Source organism: Elgaria multicarinata, chromosome 3 (assembly GCF_023053635.1).
Source record: "Elgaria multicarinata webbii isolate HBS135686 ecotype San Diego chromosome 3, rElgMul1.1.pri, whole genome shotgun sequence".
In the NCBI taxonomy this organism is placed as follows: Eukaryota; Metazoa; Chordata; class Lepidosauria; order Squamata; family Anguidae; genus Elgaria; species Elgaria multicarinata.
In genome coordinates, this window is record NC_086173.1 from 55933503 (window position 1) to 55943606 (window position 10104).

The 10104-nt window shown below is 41.5% G+C and overlaps 1 protein-coding gene across 3 annotated transcripts in view; it reads right to left on the bottom strand.

Moving 5' to 3' along the window:
• TNRC6C (trinucleotide repeat containing adaptor 6C) overlaps window positions 1-6123 on the bottom strand; it is a 544733-nt gene extending 538610 nt beyond the window's left edge. For all 3 annotated transcript variants that reach the window (XM_063120370.1, XM_063120371.1, XM_063120369.1), the window contains exons 1-2: window positions 6045-6123; window positions 4933-5157 (exon numbers count right to left, since the gene is read on the bottom strand). The gene's annotated coding sequence lies outside the window, so the exon portion shown is untranslated. The remainder of the gene's footprint in view (window positions 1-4932; window positions 5158-6044) is intronic.
• Between the last annotated feature and the right edge of the window lie 3981 nt (window positions 6124-10104).

The window sequence follows — 10104 nt, forward strand, 5'->3', positions numbered from 1 at the left end:
TTCAATACAACTCTTAAAGATACAGGAGCCCTGTCCTCCTTTTAATATGGTCACCCTATTGCTGGGGGATGCTGGAAGTTTTAATTCAGCACATCTGGAGGGCACCAGGTTGGCGAAGGCTGCCTTATGCTATGCCTCCATCAAAATCTGGAGAGGGGATTCCCCCAAAGAGGTAGAATTTCCAGAAATGTGGTGCATTTGTTAAAAAATATGCTGTCTCTTTTGGTTGCTAAGAAATATTTAAAAAAGGACTGCTGTATATGTTAAAGGTTGTGGCCAGAACTGGACACTTATTCCAGTTCAGTTATAATTCATATTTAAATACAGCTCATCCAAGACACTTGGAGAACATGGAAAACATCTGGATGATCTAATGTTGGGAATCCTAGGACTTGCACTGATATCATGACAAGAAGATTTGAATAACAAAATTATTCTTATTATAGGAATTTTAAAAACCACAGAGTTTTAAAGACAAAATGAGGCACAAAAATTGGGTTTTGGTTAAAAGTTTACTTTGTTGCTCACCTTTACTGAGATTATCAGGGCATAAATTCAGTTGGTAAAGATGTTTCCAGGTCTCATGATGCTGAGACTGATCCATGGAAATGTGTATTGAATTAGAACATTATGCTTTTTGCAAACTTTTTCTAAAGCATCAGGAACTGCCCCATGTCAGGTAGAGGAAGCTGAGGTTAATGGGATGTTGACCTGACCTGTAATAGCTTCTCACTCTTTACTCAGGAAGTCAAGAAAGTTTTCTCAAAAGCCTCTAGAGAAATTCAAAGCTTTTTCTGAAACTGTATATGTAAGATTTTATGAAGAAAAGATATAATTTTTTACCAGTTTTCTTAATGGAGAAAAGGACTTCTGAAATGTTATACAGAGACTGAGCTGTGTAGTAACCACTTCAAAACTTGGTTGATGACCCTATAATATTCATTATGAGTGCTAGTTTTCTTGACCCTCTATTATCTCCTAAAATTATTTAAAAAGAACTATTAGTCAATATCCTTCATATTATCCAGAAAAATATAGACCAGTCCCAACTACTTGGACACACACAAGAGGGCTCTAGCAAACTTTTTTGGAAGGTCTAGGGACTTTCAAAGAGTGGTTACAATTAGTGATGCTGCCAAATTTCATAGTTAGATCACTGGGTGAAACTCATCCATGTAATGCTCAACTTTGTAGAAAGCCTGTGGCGATCTATTATGAATTCGCTATTAAGATCAGAATTGGTTGCAAGTTTTGGAGCATGGGCAGTAAAGTAGCACGCAAATCCCCCCTTCAATTTTCACTGGTCCTATCATCTATATCTCCCCAAAAAGTACTTGAGCTAGTTTCATTAGCTGCTTCCCTCATTGTCATCATCACCACAGCACTCCTGATGTTCACGATCGTATCTCGGCATGTCTTTCAGATATCTCAGCTTGGCTGCTTCATCGTCGCTTGAAGCTTAACATGGCAAAGACTGAATTGCTTGTTTTTCCTCCTAAACCTTCTCCTCATCTCTCATTCTCTCTTACTGCCAATGATGTTACGCTTACTCCGGTCAAGGAAGCTCGTAGCCTTGGCTTTATCTTCGACTCCTCGCTCTCCTTTATTCCTCATATTGAGGCAGTAGCTAAATCTTGTCGATTTTTCCTGTATAATATTGCCAGGATTCGATCATTTTTGTCTGTCTCTTCTGCCAAGACGCTTGTTCATGCACTGGTTATTTCACGGTTGGACTACTGCAACCTTCTTCTCTCTGGCCTTCCTTCTTCTCACATCAGTCCGTTGGTTTCTGTTCACCACTCTGCCGCAAAGATCATCTTCTTAGCTCGCCGCTCCGACCATGTTACTCCGCTTCTGAAATCTCTTCATTGGCTTCCAATTCACTTCAGAATCCAATATAAACTTCTCCTGTTAACCTTCAAAGCTTTTCACGGTCTAGCTCCTTCCTATCTCTCCTCTCTCATCTCACACTATTGCCCCGCTCGTGCTCTTCGCTCCTCTGATGCCATGTTTCTCGCCTGCCCAAGGGCCTCTACTTCCCTTGCTCGGCTTCGTCCATTTTCGTCTGCTGCCCCTTACGCCTGGAACACTCTTCCAGAACATTTGAGAACTACAAGTTCAACCACAGCTTTTAAAGCTCAACTAAAAACTTTTCTTTTTCCTAAAGCTTTTAAAACTTGATGTTGTGCAGACTTCTACTGTTACTTTCTACTGTTAGTTTTTCCCTACCCTGTGCCTGCTTACCCTACCATGTACCTGTTTGCATTCTCTTCCCCTCCTTATTGTTTTACTATGATTTTATTAGATTGTAAGCCTATGCGGCAGGGTCTTGCTATTTACTGTTTTACTCTGTACAGCACCATGTACATTGATGGTGCTATATAAATAAATAAATAATAATAATAATAATAATAACAAGGAGGCAGCGGACTCTGCAGCTCCATCTTCATACCAATAGTGAGTAAACATCACATGATATCACCATGGAGACAGGCCACATAAAAACAACCCATCAGAAAGGGGCCACATAATAAGATTGCACATGATTTCCTGCTGCAACATATGATTCCAAACTACAGCTCCCAAGATGCACTTTGATGCTGCATATGCACAAAAACTCATATGCATGCAACAAGATTTCATATTAAAGAAAAAAACTCTTGCCTGAACTCACATGTACGAATTCGTTACTTTCCAAGTAAATAACAAATTCGCTCGAGGTAAGTTCACTTAACACTAGTTATGATGTGGGATGGGAACTTTGGGCAGTGTCCAACACTGTTGGTCCACTTACACTATTGAAATACTGCTAGAGTAAGTGGTCTCTCTAGTGGTACATGAATAGCATAAGCTGGTGCAAAGGGTTTTCCAGGAAAACCAGTCATACCAACTTACACTAGAGGTTATTTATGCTAAAAGTGTGCCAATAGCAGAGGTGGACTGGCAGTGTTGGATGCTGTCCTTTGTTTTTAAGGAAACAAAACTCTCACTGGACTTGCCAAAAGTAGCTCTTTGGATCCTGGCCATGATTGCAGTTTGACATCAACATTCACACTTTTTCTGAACATAGCAATGTAGTTCTCCAGTTGAAAAATGCATACCAGAATGCATTGGTTAGGGGAAAGTGTGTGTGAAAATGCATAAAGAATGAAAGCAATCTACAAAAAATGCCTTACATTGGGTGAAATTGCATGCAAAAGTTGTCTACTAGGAAAAATTGAATTAAAATGCATGTTAGAAGAAAAAGTGTATACAAATTTTCATGCTAACTTAAAACAAAACAGTAATGCACAAAAAGGATGAAACAAGTTTGAAGAAATGACAAAATAAGGAAAAGTGAAATTGACAGATTCATCCATCCCTATTTATTTTCCTTCTAGAAATTAATTGTGCAGATCCATTGCTTGATGAATACCAACTTTCCAAACAGTCTGATCTGGCACATGATAAAAGTAAAAAAAAAAAAAAAAAGTTTTTGCATTAGGGGGCAAAGAGGGAAAATCATCTTAGGGCCTTGTACTGGATTTACCCTTTGGTGAATATTCATTGAAAGATGTAAGGCTGATGACAGTGGATGTGGGGAGGGGATAAACTGGAAGAATGAGACAGAATAAACAATTTACTCCCTCCCAATCCCTTTCTGTAATTACTAGAAAAGTCTGGGTTTTAGATTCTGCCCACCCCAACCCCAGCCCTGCCATCATAAGCTAAAAGTATCTGTGAATTCATTCAAACATTTCTTTTCAGACCTGTGTTGGATTGTCTGCATTTTAATCACCCTTCTAGAAAACCCACATACATCCCTTTTTGCATAAGGTTTTGCCCCAGGACACAAAAGCCTGTTGGACAATTGAATAGCTTAACTGTACAAAGCTCTGAAAAGAAAGAGAAATAAGTAGGGAGGGGTTGCTTATGCTAATATTGGTAAGAGCCCCCACTTGGAGGTTGTACTGAGGCTACAGGAGAAGTGACACTTTCCTAATGGAGGGATTTGAAGGCCTTTTGCCTGATGGAATAGTATTCATCACACACAGTCCCAAAAACAGGTAATGGTGTCTGAAGTGCCATGGTCAGGATGGAACAAGGTAGTGGCTTTCTGCAATGGCCTCCATAGAGAAGTGAAATGGATTTTGTGGACTTTGCTACAAGCAAACTTTAGAGGAAGGATTGCCATTGACCAGTGAGGTCAACCAATTATCCCTTCCCAGTCTTCCCAACCTTGGATTGCATCTCGCCTTGTCTCATTGCCATCAGATTCCAGCAGCCAGGGTACTATCATCAGGGATGGTAAATCCATTGCTTCCTTGAAGTGTTATATTGAGAAAAGCCAAGTTAGGAAGGCACCATTTCCACCGTGTCCCTTTAACATCTCTTTCCTAATCACGTCAGAGCCTCCTGGCCTCAACCTCAAAACTATTGTCAAGGGCTTTAATTCAAACAAAACAAAATGCCCACCTGTGCAGGATTCCCCGCCCCCCACCCCAATCTCCCATCGCCCATCTTCAGATATAAAAATCTATAACAGTGGAGCGGCGGAAGGGAACTTGATGAGGAATTCATATGCCAGCCTTCCCACCATTGTAATTTCATTCTGTCTTTGTAATTGTCTGATATTACATTGTTCCCTGCCGGAAGATTAATTAGCTAGTCTTACCCTCCAACATACCATCCCTCTGAAACCCTCAAGGAAGCTGGCGTGGTGCCAAGACTTGCGTATTTGCTATGCAGGCTGGCAGCTGCTTCTCTTCTCCCTTAACAACAGTTGCTGTGCCAACTGACCCCCATTTTCCCTCCCTCCCCCGACTGCTCCCCAACCCTCTGCCAAAGAGGTAGCTAAGTTGTAATGCCATCGGCTGGGGGAGGGGGGTGGAGGGAAAAGGAAAATAATAAAAACGCACACCACCCGAAAGTCTGATTGGCATAATTACTCACACTCATTAAGTATGGCTGCACTGCATATGCAAATCGAGCGAGTCAAGTGCACGAGGCGCGTCAAGCTGCTGGAACACCAATAATGCCTTTCAGATTCCTCAGTCCTGTCTAGCGTTGTTGGGAAGAATGCGAACGAGATGGCATCTTGCCGGGATGGTGTGCCGGACTGACAGAAAACAGCCTTTGCATTCAAGCTCGAGCCCTCTGACGTTTAGCAGAGGGATCCTTGAAAAGGGAGGATAAGACAGAAAGAAATATACATCAGAGGAAGAGGAAAGAAAATGGGGCAGGGGGAGTTGAAGGTGGGAAGGCATGGGGAACATGACCAGCCATTTTGGATTTAAAGGAAACAGTGGGGCAAAGATAAGGGAAGATACCAACCTGTCTAGTAATGTATCCTCGTCTTCCATCCATCCCACCCCATGTAATATTTTCTCTCTCTCCCCTCCCAACAGGTCACCCTCCTCGGCAATCAAGACATTGCCTTTTTCAACAACCATTAGCTAAGACAATGGCATTTCGCATACACACTAAAACCGCTGATTGTGTATTCACTTGGCAAGGAGCCCGATCCAGCACTGAATATCTCAGCACGCCGGGCAGTATATTTTCCGCTTTTGTTTGGCTCAGTCTTTGTTTTTGGCAAAAGGATTTTTCTCTTGAATTAGCCTCTCTCCGCCTCTCTTATTTCTGCATTTTCATTTTTAATACTGAGAGCCGACTGCTGTTGTTCTTGCTAAAATTTGGCGGATGCCAAAGAAATATCTTTCCCCTGCTCCCCAAAAAGACTTTCTTTTTGAAGAAGAGTTGTGATTTTTCTTTCCAATCTCCAAGTATACTTTTGTTTTTGCTTTTATCAATTTATATTTGTGTCTGTATTTATGATCAATTAAAAACAACAACTCTATCTCCACACACACACACACACACACACACACAAACGGCGACTCCTGTCATACAATGCTGATGAATGGATTGTTGCTATGTTTTTCCTTTTTTTATTATTTTCAGAGAAAGGGAGGATGGAATTAACGAAAAGAAAAATCACAACACACATAGATCCTAACACACTCAATAGACCAATGCTAATTAAACTGCAGGCAATTAGTTACCTCAAAGATTGGATGCGTTTGCTGAGGGTCTTCAAGTAGTTATGCTTGTCTCCTAACACTCCATATTGGTCTGGTAGGTTTTTTTTGTTTTTAAAAAAGTTCCCTGTTTTTGCCACTGTGCAGAGCTGGTGGGGAGAAACGTCTGTGCCCCTGCACAGACTGAATTTCCTGATGGGATTCTCGCTGTGGCCAAGGTAGCATGAGAATTTTTTATTATTTTTTTACAATAGACGAGTTGCTGCATCTGAAAGTAGGTCGTTAAAAAAAAATCTTTTAGAAAAAGGAAAAAGGATCCCTGCAATACGAGTGCATGAACAGCTCATAGACATGTTTTGGATTAGTTATTGCCTGATTACGATTTAGCTTGTGCTACGTCCATTTCCAATGACCAATCTTGCAGACAGACACTAGTTTGCACTGTTTTATTAACCAAGCTACAATGCGCACTCTGGTTTTCAATTGGAAGTCAAGGAAGGCTTTGTAACAACTGTTTCTGTCTTTCTCTCGCACATGCAAAAACTCACAAACTCTGAGAAACAGCAGGGTTTCTGTGGCGCAGGCTGGACACCAGGGTGCGGTAAAATGTTTTCTAACCATAGGATACAAGGACTGCAGGAAGTGATCCAATATTATCATGGGGTCTAATTAAGCTCTGCCAAGCTGAATACTGAAGCTTGGATAGGAATGCTGTAGCTGAAACAGACCACTGTTGGGTATCTCCCATCCACTTGCCCCCCTTCACATCTTTGTGTACTACACGAACATGAATTAAACTCTGATGAATGCAGTATTAATTAATTACACAAAGATGCGCATGGTAGGGGAAAGGGGAGTTCTGCGCTATGCAAATGAGCCAAGGATGAACGGCTGTAAATTTGTTTTATGCTGTGTTGTTTTCCCTTCTCTCTTTGTCCACAAGGTTGAGCGACAAAACCGTGTGCTAATAAGCCAGCACACATAACCTGCAGGCACCAAACTGGCATCGTGGAGATTTACAGCCATCTGTCTCAGGGTGTCAAGATGAGAGGTGGTCACGGGATCACTCAAAGGAAGGAGAAGATACTCTCACAGTCAGCACTGCATGCTGCCATTTTCTTGAGATCAAAAGAATGGTGTGGAAATCAGTTTTGCACCTTCTGAAATGGCGGTTCAAAAAGGGCGTGTGCTCAGTGTTTGTCCCCATTCATTTCCTGTAGAAGCTGGCTTCTCAAGAAGGAATTATATCATATCATCCAAGGTAGAGATTGCTTGCTAAGATGCCATTATTTATTTATTTATTTATTTATTTATTTATTATATTTATTTATTACATTTTTATACCGCCCAATAGCTGAAGCTCTTGGGCGAACACCTAACGAACAACCCCTTCTTTTTCTTTTACAGGAATGAAACCAAATAGCTGACATCCAAGTGCCTTGTGGCTAAATTGACATTCCCCAGTGCTGATTATCACTAGGTGTTTCACATTGTTTTAGGAACAGCAATTGCAGAGCCATAATGATCATGTGATATCCAACCATGTGATCAGTATCAAACAATCACATATACTGGAGGTGCTTGGTTTTTACAAGGCTACATATTTATAAGATGATCTATCTAGGCTTAAATTCAGCCCTTTACCAGGTGATGGTTTGTGTACACTCATCTTTTGCGTGCCTGGGATGGACCATAGGGAGCTGAATGGAGGAGGAGAGCTTTCTCCGCTGTGGCACCCCGGTTGTGGAACGAGCTCCCCAGAGAGGTCCACCTGGCGCCTACACTGTACTGCTTTCGTCGCCAGCTGAAGACCTTTTTATTCACTCAGTATTTTAACACTTAATTTTAACTTAAATTTAAATTTTACTGTTTTAACTCTGTATTTCTGGTTGCGCTTTTTATACTGTATTTCGTAATTGTGTTTTTAACCTGTTGGATGTTTTTTGTGGTTTTAATTTTTGTGAACCGCCCAGAGAGCTTCGGCTATTGGGCGGTATAAAAATGTAATAAATAAATAAATAAATAAATAAATAAATAAAATGGACACAGCACTGAGGCACACATGTGCACTGTGCCCCACTCATTCAGCTTCCATGTACTCTGTAGGTGGAAGATACTAAGCTTCATCAAGAGCTATTTGGAGAATACATTAAAGTCTCCAGTGGTACTGTTTGATGGCACATAATGGTCTTCTACACACAAGCAAAATAAGGCATGCTTGTGACTAGCCACTCATGGAAGTTCACGGGTCCTTTTGGCAACATCAGCAACATCCTGCACATCTCCCACAGTAATTCCATTTTAAACACACACACACTCCTGTGATATCCTGATTCTGCTGAAATATCTTGGGGTTTCCTACCATGTACAGAGGAAGTTGCACTACAAATCACCCACTAGAGGGCGCTGTCCCATTCAGGGCTATGAGCAACAAGAGGAGGGGAAGTTTTCCACTATAGAACATGTGGTCGCCCTTGTATAGCTGTGTAATGCAGACCCATTATGACTGTGCAAGGAAACAGGAAGAAAAGCCCCAGTAAGGAGACACAATTTCCCCTTAATCTAAAGAAGCCCAATGATGACAGTTTTGCCAGGAGCTTGCAGTGGGTAGGAGGTTACCAAATTGCAATCACCAGCCAGTAATTTAGGCAGCATTGCACTCTAATATGTGTCCCCAGCTGTCAGGATCTCTAGGCACAAAGGGGGGCTGGCAACCACATCACAGGTATGGCTATGGAAACCCTTCTGCTTAGCCTCCTTACACAGAGAACTGAAAAGACTTTCTAGTCTTAATGGAAATCTGTCCTTAATGGAAAGATTTTCTTTCTTTTTTAATGGCATTTCTGCAACACACTTTAATTTGTACCATTCCTGTCTCAGGAATGTGACTTGCTATGCTGCCTTCTCCAATACTCCAACCTGGTGCCCTCCAGATGTTTTGCACTATAATGCCCATAATCCCAGACCATAGGCCATCCTGGCTGGGATGATGGGAGTTGTAGTCCAAAACATCTGGTGGGCATCAGGTTGGAGTATTGGAGAAGGCAGCATAGCAAGTCACATTCCTGAGACAGGAATGGCACAAATTAAAGTGTGTTGCAGAAATGCCATTAAAAAAGAAAGAAAGAAAATCTTATCCACACATAACTCAGGCTTAATAGCTTCAGCTGTTGGGCTGAATATAATATAATATAATATAATATAATATAATATAATATAATATAATATAATATAATATAATATAGTGAACTGACATACCAGCAATGTTTTTAGCAAAAAACATAGAACTCAACAAGAATTATAAGGGTGTTATTTTACTACCCCTGTGGATTTGTTCAAGACAAATACCTGGCTTTGATTCCCAGATACATTACCCATTTTCCTATTTGTCAATTCTGTGGCTGGGACTTCCTCAGATTTTCAAGCCTTCTGCCCAGCAAACAACACAAGACTTTCATTCACAAACATCAGCCTATAGGTTACAATAACTGCACAGAGGCTGCTTGAAACAGCTTCAGTGAGGTGGCTGCCAAGGACCAGAAGCAGGCTGAATCAGGTTTTATGTAAAGCTCCACAGGCAGCCCTATTACTTACTGCTCTCTGGCTTTTGGTTGTACAGGTCACAGTTCCCAGCGCCTCAGAATCACCTCACCACCACTAACAAGATCTACCTTGAAGTGAGAATTACTGCAATTACCATGAACGTAGGCCTTACAATGGTTGGGCAGGATTGCCATGTCTTCCCCTCAAGATGGTGTCCGCTCCCTTAAAAAGGTCCAATGGACTGAGAGAGAATGCAGCCATTGCTGCTGGACCCTTCACCTGTAGCACATTTCTCATGTCCTCTGTAGCAAACAGGACTCTACTATCTCCCCACAACAGGAATGGGGGAGTATTGCTAACAAGCATGGGAATTTGGGATTTGGTATACAGGGGCAAAGCGATTTTTTTCAGGGATGGGTGGAGTGGAATGAGATTTGCTGCATGGCTTTAAGGCTCACCTATGGATATATTCAAGATGGGCAGAGCTCACCTAGGGAGGTTTGGAGGAAACACCACTTCCTCAGCCCCACCAGACTCACAC